The sequence below is a fragment of the Marmota monax genome, unplaced genomic scaffold, assembly GCF_021218885.2.
Source record: "Marmota monax isolate L192 unplaced genomic scaffold, Marmota_monax_Labrador192_F-V1.1 WCK01_AAM20220418_F8-fsc00011, whole genome shotgun sequence".
In the NCBI taxonomy this organism is placed as follows: Eukaryota; Metazoa; Chordata; class Mammalia; order Rodentia; family Sciuridae; genus Marmota; species Marmota monax.
This window is the reverse complement of record NW_026693082.1, coordinates 4,906,559-4,926,473: the sequence shown is the minus strand read 5'-3', so window position 1 is coordinate 4,926,473 and position 19,915 is coordinate 4,906,559.

Below are 19,915 nucleotides of genomic sequence, written 5' to 3'. Positions count from 1 at the left end.
CTAGTGGCTCAGGAGTCTGAGGCAGGAGGATTGAGAGTTCAAAACCAGCCTCAGCAACTTAGAGAGGCCCTAAGTAACTTAGTGAGACCTTGTCTCAAAATAAAAAATAAAAATGGGCTGGGATGTGGCTCAGTGGTTAAGCAGCCCTGGATTCAATCCATGGTACCCAAAACAAAAAAATTTCCAACTCTCTAATCAAAAGGTTGGTTCCCCTGGTAAGCCAGTTCCCATTGTGAGGCTAACTAGGAGCCCCCAATCGACCAGTCATCTCATTAGTGTATATAAAGACACATCACTTCAGGAAGAGTGCAGGAACTGTGTGCCAGGAAACAGGACAAAAACTGTTATTTCTCATCATAAATCACAATGCCACAATGTTGCTTTAATTTTTAAATATTTTTAAGAAATGGATTCTGAGCCCTTAAGTTGATTTTAGATGCTCCAAAGGACGGGGATGCTGTTAGAGGAACAGTGCCAAAACAGATACACCGAGCATCCCTCCCCAACACATGATTCATTCCCTTTTTGAAAACGAAGGGCAGAGAGTATTAAAGAATGTTTTCATATTCTGTCCTGCATTTCCTTAAATTTGCTCCCTGACTCTCATTGCTTTTACATCCTGATTTTTTTTTCTGCCTTTGGGTAGAAGAGCTAATAGAAATGTATATGAAATCATGTCAATCCGCCCCTCACCCCCAGGCCTTCTCTCTTTATTCTGTTCTGCTTCCCCGCCTTTACCTGCCTTGCAGGGTCACAGTATGACACAGTGAGAATCAAGACAGTCATTGCAGCCAAGAGGGAGGTGCTATCTAATCACAAGCTGGCCTTTTATTTTACCCCTCCTCCTCCTGCTCCTGGGAGGAACCACTGCAGACAGCAACTTAACTCATCCGTACTCCCTGCAGGCACAGAACAGCCTAATGGCAGTGCTGTCCTCCCCAGCTGGCCAGAGGGCAGTAGGTCTGCCCCACATTTGCCTAATAACTGACATTCCACTGGCACTGCCCACTTGCTGACCAGTGAGTTCTCACGTCCCAGCGTGACAAGCAGCATAGTTTACCTAAAGGAAGACAGGGCAGAAAGGGCACGAGGTAGTTGCCCATGAAAACACTGGGATGGGAATTGCCAGGAAAGAGAAAGCAATTTATTTCAACTACTGGGAAAAGAAGCCGGAGGCAGGAGCTAGATGGTCTAGTGCCAAGCATTTTGGGTAAGAAACATTCAACCTGTGCTAAAAATCAGGATTGTTAGTAATAATTCATCTTGGTAATAATTCATCTTGAAAGAGCTCATTATAGGAAAAATAAGAAAATAGTTTCATAGTAATGCTAGTGTCATCCCATGAAAAAGGACAGATTATTGAAATGATTTATTTGAAAAGTTCATTACAAAAGCTTTATTCATGTCTGATGGAGATAAATTTAACCTTTAAAACAAAAAACTTCGTAAAGACTGAGAAGTTGAAAGATGTATTGTTAATAGTAATGCTAATGTGCTTTGAAAGTGAGAAAAACTAGATGGGAAAAGCAAGAGATACAGACAGGAGGCAATGGTTAAGGGGTACATAGTCTGAGCCCACTGGTTAGGGGGTCAGGGAGGAGAAGAGAAATTTAATGAATGTCTACAGTTTGTAGATTCTGTGATGCACCTGATCTCATTTAATCCACGATACCCCTTTGAGATAGTGGCATTTTACCCACTGTATGGATAAATAAATTGAGGCATGTTTATTGCAGTGGACTGAATGTGACCCCACCCCCAACACATTCAAATATTGATATCCTAATCCCCAAAGTGATGGTATTAGGAAGTGGAGACTTTAGGAGGTGATAAAGTCACTAGGGTTGGGCTTTTCTGAATGGATCAGAGCCCTTATTAAAGAGGCCCCAGAAAGACCCTCTCCCCTCTTCTAGCAAAGACAGCTATCTATGAATAGAATAGAAGAGAATTCTTACAAGGTACAGAATTTGACAAGACCTTATTCTTGGACTTTCTAGTCTCCAGAACTGTGGGGAATAAATTTCTGTTGTTTATAAGCCTAGGATTTTGCTATAGAGCCTGAACTGACCGAGATATTCATATGGAAGACTGTGACCAAGTGACCCAGCTAATAAAAGTAACTATCTAATTGTGATGTTCATGCTCCTTCCACTCTCGAAGGTAAGTGACCCTCTCACCAAAATAGTCACAGTCTCCACCCTGACTCTTTATTTCCAACACTCTTTTCACAGATTACCAGGGGGCCTGGACCAAGGAAGTGGTAATTTACTAAAGAATAAGGCAAGCTCTGATATTTGGAAAACAAGAGCTAAACTTGTGTTGCTCAGGATACTCAAATGCATGTTATTCCAGCCATTCAGGCCAAAGAGGATTTCCTGAACCCCGGAAGTTCACTATACTCCCAAACATCCCAAGGGATTCTGGTTCCCCACAAAGAGAATTGAGAGTCCTGATGAAGGGTTCCTAGAGCATGGTATGAAGCATTCCCTATCCACTCAGAGGGTACCCCAGAAGGTAGAGTAAGTTCCTTTTCCAAGATTTCTCCCAGATTTCCAAACCAAATTGTGTCTCACAGAAACGTGAGGCCTTACACCTTTCAGTAGAATTTCCAAAGTAAACCAAGACTCAAAAATTCCTCCATTTTCCAGGATTCCCCAGCACATTCCTTTGGCTCAGTCTTGACGACATTAACTTGTTTGATGATTTGGGATCCAGATTTTGATTCAGCTAACACTTATTAAGGCCTCTTAGGTGCTGAATGTACTCACATTGATTACTCATATCATCTTTTCAATAAACTTGGAAAAACCATTATCCTCATTTTGCAGAAGAGAAGTAAGGGAGGTGAAGTCATCTGTCTAATATGGTACCACGCCTAACGGGCAGCACCGGCACTGAAGTCTCGAGCCTCTAGCCATGTGTTCCAAGCCCATTCCATGCTATTGCTTGGCTTCACATGGATGGTGACCAGTTGAGAGACCTTCACTACCTAGTTATCATACTAACCTTAGCTGGCATTGAAAAGCTCATGACAGCACCATGCAGGAAGGATAAGATACACTCACCTCGATATGAATTCAAGCATGAATACAGATGGCAATGGCCACAGAGTGTAATCAGTGGGCACTCATTCTGTGCATGGTGCTCAGCTCACATAGTAAGCCTCTGATATAGTTATCAGAGATAACTGTTCAGCTTCATGATAAAAATACAGTGGTTATATACATAAAGTTCACCCCAGGTTACCCCTTAATCTTTTGATATCAGCCCAACAGAACCTGTAATATTAAAGGGTTATGTTAAGAATCACTTCATTCCTGGTGATTGTCATAGGGCTCCAAGAAACAGCATCTTGAATAGTATCACAGTCCCCTAAATTGAAAGATGTTGTATTTTAATAAACTTCTGAACAGGGAGTCAGAAAAAAATACATATAAGTGTGTGTGTATGCTTGATCCCTATCTGAGAAAGCTTTGTAAAATAATAAAACCCAAATTATTAAAGTATTAACTGAACTTCAGTGTTTTCATCTCAATTTTCTCTAGAGCATCCAGCAACCAGATGACACAATTTTCTAGTTTCAGTCAAGCATGTAGGAGGTAGATTATTAACCAGTTAACAAATTCAATCTGTGCCAGCAGCACTATTGTCCAGGTAGTGTGGTCAAGCTTGACCATCCCTGAAACACATTGAAATATGGTGAATGCCTCTTTTGTAAAACCTCATTGATTCCGACAGGACCTAAGTTATCATATCCAGGTCATTGGTGATCCTGAGATAGAATAATTAATGAAGTTTGATCTGGACACAGTGGCTCACATCTGTAATCCCCAAAATTTGGGAGGCTGAGGCAGGAGGATCACAAGTTCAAGGTCAGCCTCAGCAATTTAGTGAAATCCTATCTCAAAATAAAAAATAAAATATAAATGGCTGGGGATGTAGCTCAGTGGTAAAGCACCCCTTGGTTCAATTCCCAGTACCAAAAGGAAAAAAAATAAATGATTAAATTTGGAGTAAATGCAAACATTATTCCTTCCTAGCCAACAAGTAATTGTTTCAAAAGACTGAATAATAAACATTTCCTTCATCACACTGGAGGGGAAGTATTTAATGATTTTTCTACTTATATATACTTATGAATAGATAATAGATTAATTTTATTTCTAAACATGTATACTTAAATATACAAATTTTTATTACACATTGCATATATTAATATATTAACAACTTATTTTAAGAACAGCAATCCTTTAATGTGCACAATGAGTTACCATGGGACCTTCTAATAGCTTCGTTAAGATAAAACTCTTGGTCTATATATGGTAAGGTCTATTAATCCATGCAGAACCAATCAAAGTTAAGTAATATAAGGAAAACAAGCAAAAAAAAGTTTAATATTTTCTCTTTAAAAATTCAATTAATAAAACTTAACATACAAAATGTTAGCAGTAGCTCTTAATGGTGTTTGCCATTTATATAGTAAGGACATTTTGGTTAAAATCCTTTAAGAGATACAGCCCCAAAAGCTGTCACCTTAGGGTGAAAGTTCTTGGTTTCCACCATTGGTTTGCTTAGATTTTCGATTACGTTGCTGATACTGCCCGTTCATAGTGACATTTGTGGCACATGTTGGGAGTGAGGAGAGAAGGAGGGTAACGAACTTGAACAAACAAGGCATCAGTGATAACTGTAGACCTTAGGAACATGTGTCCTTTGCCAAGAGAAGGGGAGCTTATTAAGCTGTGAACAGAACTCACATAGAGTGTTGAAAACGAACACGAAGTGGGGCAGCACTGCCACAATCAATGGGGACGCCAGGGCAGTTGCTAGGGCCTCCTGTGGCTACTAATGAGAACAGTGTGGCTACTAATGAGAACAGCGTGGCTCAGAGTCAGTGTGAGCAATATGCCATTAGCCAGGACCAAGGTCACAGTCACAGGCAGCCTTAGGCCCTCAAAGCAGAAAAAGAACAATGGCAAGATCTTCTGAAATCCATATTCAGCTGAGGATCAGAGCCTGATTTTGAAGAGCTGCTTCCATTACTCACGGGGCTTAGCAAAATCAGGAGCACCCTGCTCCGATCTAAACTCCTTTTTCATCAGTTCAGAAGGGAAACAAATGCCTCGCAATTCCCAACATTACCGAAGTGACATTGGCAAGAGGCGTGTTTGCAATTAATACTGCATCCCTTTCTTTTGACCTTCTCAAAGGTTCAGTGAAGCCTTTGCCTTTCAAGGATGGAAAAAGAGCTTCTCAAAAATTAAAGATTTTAAAAAATTCATGTGAAGGTGAAGGATGAAGTGAGATAAGGAAGTTCTTGGCAAATGTCACAGACTATGCCTACACAAGACAAACTAAATGGGGGGAAACAAATGAAGTCTTCCAGATGTATTATCTGCGTAACAGGGAAAACTTCTGTGCATTTTTCATTTTTGTTCACATGTTTGATGTTTTAGACAAAGTCACAGACACAACAGTATGAGAAGAAAAGGAAAGGTGTGCAGAAATACATCATCAAAAATGCCTTTTGATGATAATAAAGTTCTCCTTTAATATTTTAGAGTTTTCTCCCAAGCAAGATCTGATGGGTTTCATGTTTATATAGGACATATATTAGCATGTCTTTGGCCTTTGGAAACAGCTGATCTCAATATTTAAAATCAAAAAGGAACAAGCTACAGACTGAATTTTGAAATGTCTTCATCATTAGAAAGCTTATTCCTGGTGGTTATTTTAGAAAATGAATGGTTAAACCAAAGTGAAAGCTAATGCAGAAAAACTGAGATTAAGGAGGAAAAATCATGAAGTCAGAGGAAATGCACATACCAGAGTAAACAGAAATGGAAACAGGAAACAGAAAAACACAAATACAGTAGTAGCCTTAAAAGGTCTTCTTATGGAGAAATGTGGATGCCAGGCTGGGGAATAAGTATTTATCTCATGAGACACTGAGAAGCTATTCAATATTCCTGTTGTTGTTGTTGTTGTTGTTGTTATTTGCTAACAACAGAAATCACTCCACCTGATTTAAAGAGAAAGAAAATTTATCAAATAATACCTTATAAAATCTTCAGCAAACAGCCAAGCTCTGAAGCTAGGTAACAAGAACTGCTGTCCTGAGAACACATACCACTAACACTGTTGATGTTCTAGAAACTTCCAACACCCCATACAATGGAAGAATGAACCCCTGCATATAGCCACCTCTTCACATTACTCGCCATTGGTTCCTCATCTCTTGCAAGGATCTGAAGTTGCCTATGATTCACAGAACTGGAATCATATGTCTGAATTTTAGCTGCAAGGGAGTCTGGGAATATGAAGCTTCTGCTTTAGGAAGGTATAACCCAAAATATGAGAGGATGTTCAATGATATTGGCAGCCACAGAGGACACATGTCTACTACAGAAATCATATGACTGTAATTGGGCTTTAGGAAAAGTCATTTGGCATGATTTATGTTGAAAGAATTGGGATGGGAAAAGGCCAGATGACAAAAAGTTAGGACTTTTCATAGTTGTCAAGGGAAGAGGTAAAAAAGATCTCATCTTGGAGGAGAATACAAGGGAGAAAGAAGATTCATAAAAGAAATAGAATGGCCACCTCTCATGATGATGATTGATGCTATTAGCAGAGATAGGGAAGTTTGGAGGAGGTATCAGACTAAAAGCTGAGTTTAGTCTGGACCACATTCAGTTGGAGGGGACAGTCAGATACACAGGTGGACAAATCTAGCACACCATTGGAAAGGTAGATCTGTAGCTCCAGAGAGCAGTTTCTAGAACTGCAGGAATTAGAGTCACCTACAGAGAAATGAAAATTGAAAGAACAGGATGAGAAGTGGGAATCCCAAGTTTGATTTTTATTCTCTCAGAAAGATGGTTTCATTTTGTGTCGGTGTTCCCGATTACCAGCTACAGCGATTTAAGGAAAGCTTCATCCAGAACCTGTGTCTCCCCAGCCAAAATGGACCAGTTGAAGTTTTATTCTTGTCCAAGTAACACGTTCTTTTCTGTTTTGAGTAACTTATCACCTGCTTTGAAATGACTCCCCTTTTCTTTTTATAACTATGTCTTGGGGGTTTGAAGATCTCATTGTTTGGTTTGGGTGAAGGGAAGAATCATAAATAAGGAAAGGCAAGCCTTGTTTTTATTGCAGTCATTTTTCACCTGGTCTGAGACGACACTAAAGAAACAGTTGGTGTGTCAAAAGAGTCTTCGTCACAATGGGGAAGTTTCTTCAGCCTCCCATCTGACAAATCTGTCCACAAGGAGAGGCTGGGGCTTTCTTCCAATTATTTAAGTGCCATAAAGCTTGGGGCATAGCTGTCCCCACTCCATCCCGTGTCAGTGTTCTCTAGTCCCCAGAGAAAGAGAATCAATCCCACCACCCACCACCCACCAGAAAGTGAATGGGAGGTTCATTGTCCACAAAGAGAAAACAAAGTTGGAATCAGCATTTTCTCTGACATCAACGGGCACTTTTGTTCTAAAGGACAAATCTACATCAGAGCAGCCCAAACTGTTCCATAGGGAAGGGGCCTGAGCTTTGTCCTGCCCTCTGATCAGGACAGCAGAATTCATGGGGACTGACCAGGGCGGTGGTCATCAATACCCCTGGGGGAAACCCCAAGCCAGCACCTCTCCGGAAAATGGAAGCAACAAGTTATTCCAGACCACTGATGTGAGCACGATGTCACCGGTGCCTTCCTTCCTTTGAGAACTCACTTCCTGAGTTCTTCTAAGAAGCCTCTTAGAAGATGCGAGAGAGATGGGTATGTACACACCAATGTGTGCAGGACTTAGTTCCTGCTACAGAACCAGCTCTCACCACACGTCACCTTTGTTTTTTGAAAAGTGAGAGTAGGGGTAGTTGTTCAGCAGAGAGGAAACCACCAACACCTGCTCACTGAGGCAGCCGGGACCTACTTCCCTACAGGAGCAACTAGCCCTGTCATGGGAAGTAGTAAAGTCCCAGAGGGCAACAGGAGAAGCAGGCATTATCTGTCATTTAATCTCCTGGAACACCACAAGCCTGCTTTACTCGGAACCCTGACTGACATTGTTCCTGAGACAGAGAGTCCTTCACCCACCCCCAAAGACAACAGAAGAGCTAGAGCAGGACAGGGCAGGGCAGAGATTAGGGTCTCCTTCAGGATATCAGATGACTCCTCTTCGGCCTCGGGGTCAGGACTGGCCTCTTGAAACTGGCTAATGTCTGGACACACCTGGACATAAATTCCTTAAATAGCAAAGCGCTTAAGTTGTTTTCTCAGAATCCACTCAAGGACGGTTGGAAACCGGCTTTTTAAGAACAGACATGTGCAGAGGCAGCAGAAGCCAGTACCTCCGGTCAATGACCTTTTGATGTCACAAGCTCAAAATCCCCCACGCAGAAATTGATATGTCCTGTCAAAAGAAAAAATAAATGAAATCTGTAAAGAGGTCTGATGGCTTTTTATACCCGAGCAAATGAACCCTCCAACCCTGCTTCTCCCTTCCAATGAACAGGTAGTATTGCCTCTCCTGTCCTCAAAACTCCCTTGCTACCAACCTATCAGGGCAGCAAATCTTATCTTAGCACTCCTGGCCTCCTTGCCAGTTTACCATGCAATAAAACTCTTTCTTTTTTGCAACGATTGATACCACACATAGTTTTGGCCTGTACAGCCATGGGGCAGTCAGACCTGGCTCAGTATCAGACTCTGCCTTGCTCAAAATCAAATTTTACACTTCCCTCAATAAGGGGGGCATTTTGCTATCAAAGGTTGTCATGGGTGGTTCTGGACGTGGCAACAGATTACGAAATGGAAAAGCAGCAGCTTGCTCGGCAGAGCTTATGCTTCTCAAGTGTTGGTCTGGGTTTTAGATTTTGCAACTGTAATTTCAGAGGATGGGGAGCATTTGCAGAATCTGTTTTGGAATAGCAGGAAGATGAAGACAGACACGCTGTGTACTGTCCTCAAGGCTGAAGACCAGTGGTCACAGAGTGCCAGAAACATGGCAGAGCATGAGGAAGAAATCAGTGGTGTCAGAATCAGCATGGATTCTTTTCCTTCCAAACTGGGACATCTGTTCAGACCTTCCTGGGGTCCCCTAGGAGCCCTCAGCAGTGGCTGCAATTTACATGTAGGCCCTGACAGGGCACTTAGGGCTGATGTAAACAGAACATCTGTCTGGGAATGCCATAGTAGGGAAAAAAAATATGATATTTGCTGCAGACACCTGCAAACTCCCTAGGTAGCAGTAGTTATGTCCATAGTAAGCTTTTCTGTCCCCTAGGTACTAAGTGAGCCACAGGGACAATCTCATGGTCCTACAGATAATGAAATGAATCCCAAATATACCTGGCTGCATCCTCGGGGAAACTCAAGATTACAAAGGGGCTCTAGTTTTCAGAAGAGAGAAGTCTGAATTAACAGCTTGTTTTAGGATTGCCCAGGACCAAAAAAGCCAGCGGGAAATCTGGGGGTGGGAGTGGGGCACTGGCGAACAAGCTCCAGTGTGGTAAACACGTGCTGGGATTATACAAAGTTGTCATTTACACACCATCCACTAAGCAGACCTCTCTTCTTGTGTGGTCCATGACAGTCCCTAGGTGGAGGTGGAGAGAATAATACAAAGGACAGGATGACATAAGCCACTGACCTTTCACCTTACCATACATTTCAGGGTGGTCTGATTCTCACTGGGCTTCAGAAAAAACCTAGGTGGTCCAAGCATCTCAGCACTTCCCCCTCCTATGGTGTGTGTGTGTGGGGGGGGCTTCCTTCTCTAGGGGCCAGCTGCAAGCCTGGCCTTCACACCTGCCCTTCTTGCTCTGACAGGTGGTTGATAACAGCGTCCTCATAACAAGAGAGACTTTACAGACCACACAACACATACCTGTTAATCCTCACTAGTAATCATTGTTCTTGCTGTGGAACCTGAGGTCCAGAGAGGATAAGAGACTTGTCCAACATCATACTATCTATAGAAAAAAAGTAGTGGCGACTAACGTGATTTCAGTACTTACTACCCCCCAATGTAACATTTTATTTGGATTTATTAGTTCATCCTCACGACAACCCAATGTTACAGGTGATTTCTTTCCCCTGGTGTACAGAGGAGGAAGCTGAGAGTATGCATGCACCTTGCCCAGGGGCTTGGCATTTGTGGGAAATCAATAACATGCGAACCAGGCAGTCCAAATTCACGGCCTCCCTATTGGTCCCAGGGGTCTGTCTCTGCCACAGCTGGAAACAGATAAAGGCAGAATTTGAATGAAGGTCCAACAGCACTTTTCCCACCAGACTAGTGTCTGGTGTTTCTTGAACTTCAGTTTATACGTGAATCACCAAGGATCTTGATGAGATGCAGATTTTCATCCCACAGGATGTGGTCCAAGGTTCTGCAGTGTGTGTGTTTGTGTGTGTGTTGTGGAATACAAGGCCATGCTCATGCTCAGCACCGACTCTATCCCTGAGCTATACCCACAGCTGGGTTCTGCATTTTTTTAACAAGCTCCCAGATGACGCTGATGCAGATGGTCCACAGACCTCACTGTGAGTAATGATGTTCTATACCACGGCTTCTTTTGATTGTTACCTCTAACTGCCAAGATCATCCTCACCCACTTCCTATCTCTATATACATTGCTACTGTACCTACTCCTAAAGGTACCTTTCTCTTCAAACCTGACCTATTCCATGCTTGCATCCATTAAGGCAATGACCCTTTACCAGCAATGAATCTATTAATCATTTGGGGAGCTCTTTCAACACATCAACAACCTCACCTCAATTGCAGCATTTCTGATTCACTATTTTGGGAGCAGGTCTAAAAGATGGCACAGTGAGTCTCTGCCCTTTTTGCTATAAATCATTCCATCCTATCTATCATCCTTTCAATTCACCTATAACTGAACTGATCCGTATAACAAGACCCAAGAAATGGGCTAGCGAAATCAGAGTTCTTTTGGGTGAATACTTATTCTGAAATTTTTTTCCCCCATCATACCTGTTTAGGTTGACTTCTCTGTCAATCACAATGTGCATGCACGAAATTGGCTCTCTTGTTTCCACCCATCCCCAACTACACAACTTATGGTCTTCTGCTGCCACATGAAGAAGTAGCCAATAGACATAAATCTGAGTCTTTCTGGGAAGAACTGAAATCATTTCTGATCTAACAAAAGTGAGTGAAGTAGCATAAATGTTTTTATGTCCCCAAGTCCTGAGCTCTGGTAATCTAGCGGTTCTGAGCCTTGGCTGAGAAATAATAATTCTTCAAGAAGCCTCCTTTTGCTTTAAGGATTTTCAAAGACCAGCTCCCTATATAGTTGCATTTTCCCCTGAGGCTTTTTTTTTTTTTTAATTCAAAAGACAGCCTCACATTGAGGAAAATTAGAAAGACATGATTCAGTGATGTCAAACGCTCACAGGATCCCTCCTTCCAAAGCCTTGGTTAATTGTACCCAAGTATCTATAGTGATAAATTTAAAGACACACAAAGCAGCGGGGTCCCAAAGACACTAGACTATTGTATGGTCCCATTAAGTTGGAACAATGAGCAGAGTCTTGAACCTGTCTCCAGGGCAACAGAAAATGCCAGTCACAGTCAGGTGGGACTTTCTGATGAATTTTTTAAAATACAGTTTCACATGCTTTGTTATTTTACAGACGGGAAATTCAAATCAAAAGTATTCAGATAAAATTTTAAATCCTTTGGACTGAAAAAATATATCTCTTTGACTTAATCACAAGTTTGTTGATTTCCACCCCCCCTTAGGCATTTTCATTAATTTCTGGAAAATAAATTTTCTCATATCAGAAAAGACCTCATGGAGAAAACAAAAACAATGTGCAGTCAGCCTTCCAGTATCTGTGGGTTCTACATCCATGAATTCAATGGACAGATTGAAAACAAAAATTTAATTGTGTCTGTATCAAATATATATGGACTTTTTTTTTCTAGTTCTTATTCCTGACACAATACAGTACTCAACTATTTACATATCATTTACATAGAATTAGGTACTAATTATGGAAACAGTACACCATTTTATATAAGGAACTTGAGCATCCACAGATTTTGGTAACCTTGGGGTTGGGGGAAAAGGAAATTCTTGTAACTAATCTCCTGTGGATACCTAGGGACAACTATATTAGCAAAGAAAAATTATTTAAACATCGATTTTTAGTATTTAAATATCAACAGATCAGCTGACAACATAGTAGAACCTGTTGAGCATTCTGACATGTGGTCATAAAAATCTCTCTCATCCAACTACTTCATTTTGCTTTCTAAAGAGCTCGAGGCAATCAAATATAATGTCAGGAGCTCTTAAAGACAGAGCTGTAGGCAAAAGAAACTTCCAGTGTGTCCCATTGGGACTCTGCCAGTCACCTCTCTCTGACCCTACTGGTCTTCTACACTCTACTTTCAATCCTTGCAGTCACCCCCATGCATGACCGTCTACCTTGGCTAATTTTTCATGGGTGACTTGGCATCCTCCTTTGGATAGGATTTTATGTGCTTGCTCTTCAGGTACATTTTTGATGACCCAAAACGTCTATTTCTAGAGCTATGCTCTCCGTATATAGTCACTAGCCACATATGATTATTTACATTATTTAAAATTCAACAAAATGAAAAATTCCAGTTCCTGGATCATTGTAGCCATATTTCAAGTGCTAAATAGCCACGCATAATGGACAGTACAGACATAGGACATTCCCTTCATTGAAGAAAGTTCTGTGGATCAACATTGATTTAAAGACACTCCGGATCCCACCCCCAAGGGGCTGACCATATTGATTTTAGCATCTTTACAAAATTCCTCCATTTCAAGTGATGTGAAATGGAAATCAATGAAGTCTTTAGTAATCCTGTTAGGATTCTTTGGAGATAATTCCAGCAGTGGTTCAAAATTCTTTCAGATGACTGGAGAATGCCTATAGTACTGCTCTGACTATCTAGATCTCCAAAACCAGAGAGGATAGATCATTAGTAAAGAAGATTTAGGTTCAGGAACTCAGTGACGCATGGAAAAGAGACCCTAGTGATACCAAGCAAGGGCTTCCCACCTGCTGCACAGAGAAGCCACTACAAAGGCACATGTGTGTTCAGAAAGGAAAAGCTTTGTTGCCTACGGTTGACCTGCAAAGGGCCCAGGAGCTAAAATATCAGATCTGTCTACCCGATTGGATGGTAGCAGGGAGAATGTATAGGTGAGGAGAAGGGAGAAGCTGTTTGTCAATTGGATGGTGAGAAGGGGGGTTAGGGTTCTTCTACACAGGCATAGCTGCCTCTGTGCTTCTTCACAGATTGCATATTTCTTTTGGGGAAAGATATCGTGTTCTGGATGGGGGGTTTTGAGTTTAGGACGTCAAAGGATCGTTGACTGGACAAACTGGCTTCTGCTGCTTCTGAGCATGTTCATTCTTAAAAAGCCGGCTTCAAACTGTCCTTGAGTGAATCCTGGAAAAACAATTAAAGCCCTTTGTTATCTGAGGAATTTATGTCCAGGTATGTCTAGGCCTTAACTTGATTTTTGTAGGAGCAGTTGAATACCACCTGCATTCCAACACACTTAGGCAGAGCCAGACCACATTAGTTGGCTGCTTATGTGCCTCTTGATCAAAATGCCTAATATTCCACTATAAGAGATTCATTTCTTTGGGTTTTAGAGTATCCTCTTTATTCTCCACACTAGAAGAGGATACATGGACTATACCGGTTGGGACAGAGAGAAAGAAAGATAACTATTAGGTATGGAGGTGCATATTACCAGTTGACTTGCTGCCCCCCTCCCCAAATAGCACCATAGGAAAGACAGAGCAAGAAGAAATCTCAGCAGCCCACAACCACACATACCATAAATGAGAAACAATTTTTAAATGTTACCCATTACATACCTAACATAGTGTTGTGTCCATAGGTGTCATCACGTGCCTAATGAATTAATTAGATATCCGGTTTTAAGCATAGTTTCAAAAATATTTTAGCATCAGAATTGGAATTTAATACATTCAAATCACTCTGAATTGTGTTCATCTATCATACACCTAAAATTAACTTTTGGACTGGGGATGTAGTGGTAGAGCACATGCCTGTTATGCATGAAGCCTGGGTCTCATCCCCAGCATCACATATAATGATACTAACAGTAACAATAATTTTGAAGGTACTCAAAGCAAATTTTCTCAAGCGTTTTTGGCTTAATAAACAAAAATGAATCATTCCATTCACACCCACCAGCCCGTCAACTTTTTTTTTTTTGGATGAGGTCTCCCTATATTGCCCAGCCTGGCCTCAAACTTTTGGATTTCACTCTACCACTCTACTGTCTCTCAGCCTCTGAATTTGCTAGGGCTATAGACACTCATCACTATGCCCAGCTAACTTCATTTTATTCACTCGGGTTTTGAAATTTCATTCAACAACAACTTTTATATACCTACTTAAGGATGGTCCAGTCTCTACAGAGGTTACAAAGTTGAATAATATCCCTTGGTCTAGAAACTTGACAGGTAACTATACAAAACCAATATAGTCCTGCAATTTCTAGAATAGAAGACTCCCAACCCTCGTGATCTCTGATTTGCCTGCACTATCTTCAGTTCCAGATCCCCAGCCTATCAGTTAGATTTCATCTTGGGGTTCTGCCACGATCTGGATGTCCCCTCTGAACTCATGTGGAAATGTAACTGCCTTTGAGACAGTATTTAGAGATGGGACCTTTAAGAAGTGATCAGTTCAAGAGAGCTCATGAATGGATTAATGCCATTATCATGGAGTGGGTTAGTTATCACAAGTATGGACTCCTGATAAATGGATAAATTCATCCCCCACCTCCCTTCCCACATGTCCCCACCTCGTGTGCACAGGCATAACACTTGGGGGCTTAGCTTTGTTGTGATAAAGCATGAAGCCAGTGCCATGCTTGGACTTCCCAGTCTCCAGAACCACTAATCAAATAAATCTTTCTTCTTTACAAACTATCCAGCCCTAGGTATTCTTTTATAACAGCCGAAAAAAGAGGTTAAGACAGTGCCTAATTTAGGAAAACCTAAAAATAGTGCCCTACACAGATAGAACTTCATTTCTCTCTCAGGAGAAGAAGACAATGTTGACCTCCAGACCAAATTTGGAGGCTACCTGTCCTCAGAAATCCAAGTTCTTTCAGTCTTGTTTTACCAGTCGTGGTACATCCCTTCAAAGATCTGCATTCTAGATGACAGAAAGAAGGAAAAGGAGAGAAGAGCATTCTCTTGCCCTTTTAGGAGGCTTCCTGATCCTTTCATTGGGCAGAACTTCGTCCTATGGCTGCAACAGAGATTGGGAGATTTCACCGTTTTCCCACCAGGCTTCTGATACAAAAGTAAAAGTCTAGAATAGACAATAGGGCAGACATCTAGCAGTGTCTGCCACCTACCACATGCTGGGCCTGAGGGATTGTCCTACTCTAAATACACTACCTACAGAGGCAAAAGTAATAATCCATGCCCTCTGATAATGGGAACAAAAGCCATTAAGCTTGAATGATTTTATTCACATCACCAACATTCTTTTCACAGTGTCTATTGCAAAGTGCTAATCTCATCTTTTGAATGCTTTTTTTTCCTGTAAAGTAGGAGTGAAATTGATATCAGTAGGCATGACTATTATAAATGTTCATGTATATTAAGACAAAAACGCTTGCCAAAGCAATAACAAAGCCATAAAGTACTAGAAGCAGTGGAATTAGAACATCTACGTTTTTATATATATAAAAAAATAAATTGTTCATGTGGACTATGGTGTTTACATTTCCAATTATCCTGCTAATTGCAAAATCTTAGACCAAGATGTGGAAAATGAGGAAATAAATTAATGTTACCATGAGAACCCTAACTTTTTAGAGCATAACTGTGAAATAATTCCATGTCTTTGGTTTTATGCATAAAGGGAAGAAAGAGAGCAGAGTAGAAAATCTAGTATGTGTGACACTCACAATGAGTCCATGGAGGCTAGGGTGTTAATACCCACCCAAGTCAAGAAAGGACCTGTTCAGTCCTCACCTGCTCCTAATATTCAACTACTGGGCATAATTAGCCCACCTTTGAGCTTTTCAGCCAGGGAACAGACACATTTTCTCATGAGAAGTAAAATATTTCTCTGTGTTCTGCCCAAATAATATCCTAAATTCACATAAAGAACTTCACTTTAAATTGAAATTTTATTGACGTTTACCATTTGTAGCCAGTGCTTCATTTGCTTTCACCCTAACAACTCATGTTGGTGCCTGAGTCCCTATCCCTGTACCCATGCATTTCTGAGTTCCCATGGTATTTCATGTGTGCATCAAAAAGCCTGGTCACATTTCACAGGTGGCCACCATGTTGTTTCTTTTCCCAGGCTCCCTCCTCCCCTGTGGACTGCCAGGCTTGTCTTGGCTCTCAGCACCTATCAGTTCTGCTGGTCACTCAAGTCTCCCGGGTCCCATCCCTCATTGACAGAAATCATACATTGCTGTCTAGTACTTGCTATAAGATCAGTGGAAATGCTGAGGTGTAACTTAACCCCAACAGTGGGACCAACTTGGGAGTTGTAATCCTGTGGTAGAGACTCATGACTCCCAGGATGCTTACTCCCCTTATTCTGTAATAATAGAACCCATAATTTTAGCTGTGCACATGGCTACCCAAATTAAGAACACAGCTTCCAGCTTTTCCTGCAGTTAAATGCAAGAGCACATGTCTAAGTTTGGCCAGTAAGATATAAATGGAAATGGAAGCAAAGGGTTAGACCCATTTTTCCCTTTCCCTTTTTCTATTGGGGAAAATGTAAATTAAATGGCTGGAGCTTCAGTTGTTAGCTAGAACCATGTAATGACCTGGGAACCACAAATTATCCATGAGGTAGAGCAAAATTAATTAATTAGTTAATTAATTAATTTGGGGTTCTCCTGACACTATGGAGAACAATCTAGCAGAGAACTAATCAGTCCTCTGGACTTACCAAAGTAAGAAACCATTTTCTTTCTTATTTAAGTCACTGTTCCCTACATGTGAGTTACAGTCAAATTTAATCCTAACTATACACTAAAAATATAGTCAAAATAGTGGCTAGGTAAAATGATTTGTCATCTTCTGGATCCTCCTTAGTTATCCTTCTGATGCCCTCTGTCTCTGCATTGATGCCCTCCTCCAAATGCAGCTACTATGCTTTGCAATTTTTTAATTTTTTTTTTTGTGCTGGGGATCAAACCCAGATCATCCACATATTAGCCACATAGTCTGCCATTGAGCTATCCCCCAGCCCTCTGCAATTTTTTAATCACCTGTCTTGTATCCAGATTTATTGATGAATGAAAAATAATGGATGATCTTATTCCAATATAGCATTCTGACAAGGATTTGGGTGACTAGATTCAAGGAAGGACTAACATGAGCACCTGGAAGGTAATTATGGTGGGAAATTTCAGGCAGGCAAGCTTTTTGACATTTGATATAAGAAATACAGTTCGGCAGACTGTCAGACAGCTCCAAGTTTACATACATAACATGCCAGATTCAATTAGGATTTCCAGATACTTATCTCAACTTTCTCCTTATATTGCTTACTAGAGCAAAACCATACCAATGTTGTTCAAAATAGGTATGTGGTGTCTGATAAGAGAATGTATGGAAGTTGACAGGGAAACTTTTTAAATTTCCAGAAATTGTATTTTTCTGATTTTCCTAACACAAATTAGAAACAGCAGTCGTAAAAAGCTCCCAGTTCCAACACAACATTGCATGTTGGAGAGTCTTTGGCTCCCTGTTATCTCCACCGGCTAGCCCTCAACCACTCCAAATGAACTTGCAATCTAAGTAAAACCAGTGCTCCACGTGGACATGCTGTTTCCAGACAAGTCCCCTGATTCCAGTCTCTCCAAGAAAACTGTGACCCCCAAGACCTTCCATTTAAAAATTGTAGGCAACCACTGATTGACACAATATAGTATTTCTTACTTCTTCAAATCCTGATATATCCAGATATACCAATAATTGGTGAAATGTGAGAGTTTGCTGTTATTTTGGCAGCTTATTTTTTTAAATATTTATTTATTTTTAGTTTTCGGTGGACACAACATCTTTATTTTATTTTATGTGGTGCTGAGAATCGAACCCAGCACCCCATACATGCCAGGCGAGCGCGCTACTGCTTGAGCCACATCCCCAGCCCCTTGGCAGCTTATTTTAATGGACTTTTCTCCAACATCATAACTCATAATTAGCTAAGAAAAAAAGAAGGAATAAGGAAATAGTGGATATCTCTTGGGTCATCAAATACTGCCTGAATAAACATCTACTTTTCCTTAGCCTCCATTGGCATCCCCTCCAGTAGAAATACAGTAATTTGAGTCTGTGTCCCAGACCCCCACAGCAGCAGCTTAGGAAAGACGTGTAATTGTAAACCAACTTCCTTAAAGATAGCAGTGCCCTGAAATACGGGCTGGTCTTGAACACCAGGGGAGCAAGTAACCTCATGCTAAACCTTTTATCCTTCCTTTCAATGCCTGGATCCTCCTCTTCTTTTTCCCTCTTTTATCCCATTGCTATTTACAAAAAGGGACTTCTGGCAGGACATGCATTTAAAAAGCCTATCAAAGTATGTTGTTACTTACTATATATACATATACAATACACACACACACGTATATTTACATATATATTTATATATAGTTACATATATTTATATATACACACATACATGCATATACATATATACACATATATGTATATATATGCAAACACACATATATACAAAAGATCACTTGTCATATCAAGATTCACACACACATACACACAAATACAGAGGTTTTATATATATATACATATATATATATATCTCCATAAATATTACCTATGCATAATATATATTATATATTACATATACAGAGAGAGATCATTTATATGGTATAGATATGTATACACATATGTATTCTCCTTTATGTACTTTGCAGTTTATATTTTAAGGTATGCTTCCTCTGCTAAACATCCCTTACTGTATAATATTGGTTGTTTTTCTGTCCTTATCTCCTAAGCTCAGCAAGTTAGAATGACCCTTTCTTGAGATCAAAGTCCCTGGACACACAGTGGAGAGCTGGAACACACTTGCTGATAGTCAGCACTCTCCTAGGCGTTGTGGGGGAGGATAAGGCATCTTGTGCCATGACTGTCACAATTAACTGGTCGTCTTGTGGGAGAGGAGACAGACGGGTGAAGCAACAACACAACAATGCCAATTGAAGATAATTAGCCATGATGTCATGCTGTAAATCGGTCTTTGAAATCATGACCTACATGCCTAAAATTAGATTTCACATGAGTAAGGACCTCAGTGGGCAAAGGGATATAAGAACAGGCCTGGTTCTGTGGGGCAGATGTGAGCCAGGTAACCTTAGGGAGAGTTTTCAAAACTGCCAATAGGGAGTTGCTTAGTTCACAATGTAATCCCCTTTCAGTTTTGTGGGTTGGGCACATTGGTTAAAAGGACTCTGACATGGAACCCTTCTTTCTTCTTCAGGAGTGGGAAAAGCACTCAGGTAACAGCGTAGGAACGACCCTCAACGGTCTTCTGTACCCACCTGAAAAGATTCTGGGGTGTTCTTCTTGTGCTAAATCCTTTGAGATTCAAGGAAAGGAAGGAAGGAAACACTTCCATCAAAAGCTGTTAGAGGAAAATAAGCGAAAACAAAATGAGTTTTAATCTTACTTCCAAGGCATGTTATGCATAATAATGTCTAATTCTAATATTTTTGTAAAATGAGCAATAATTTAGATACACTAAAGCCAATATTTAATTAACCATGAGTTCAAAATAATTTGTCCCTTTGCAAATGTAAAATTCTTGCCATAAGAAGAAAAATCCAGTCTAAGATTTGGCCTCTAATTCTAATTTTAAAT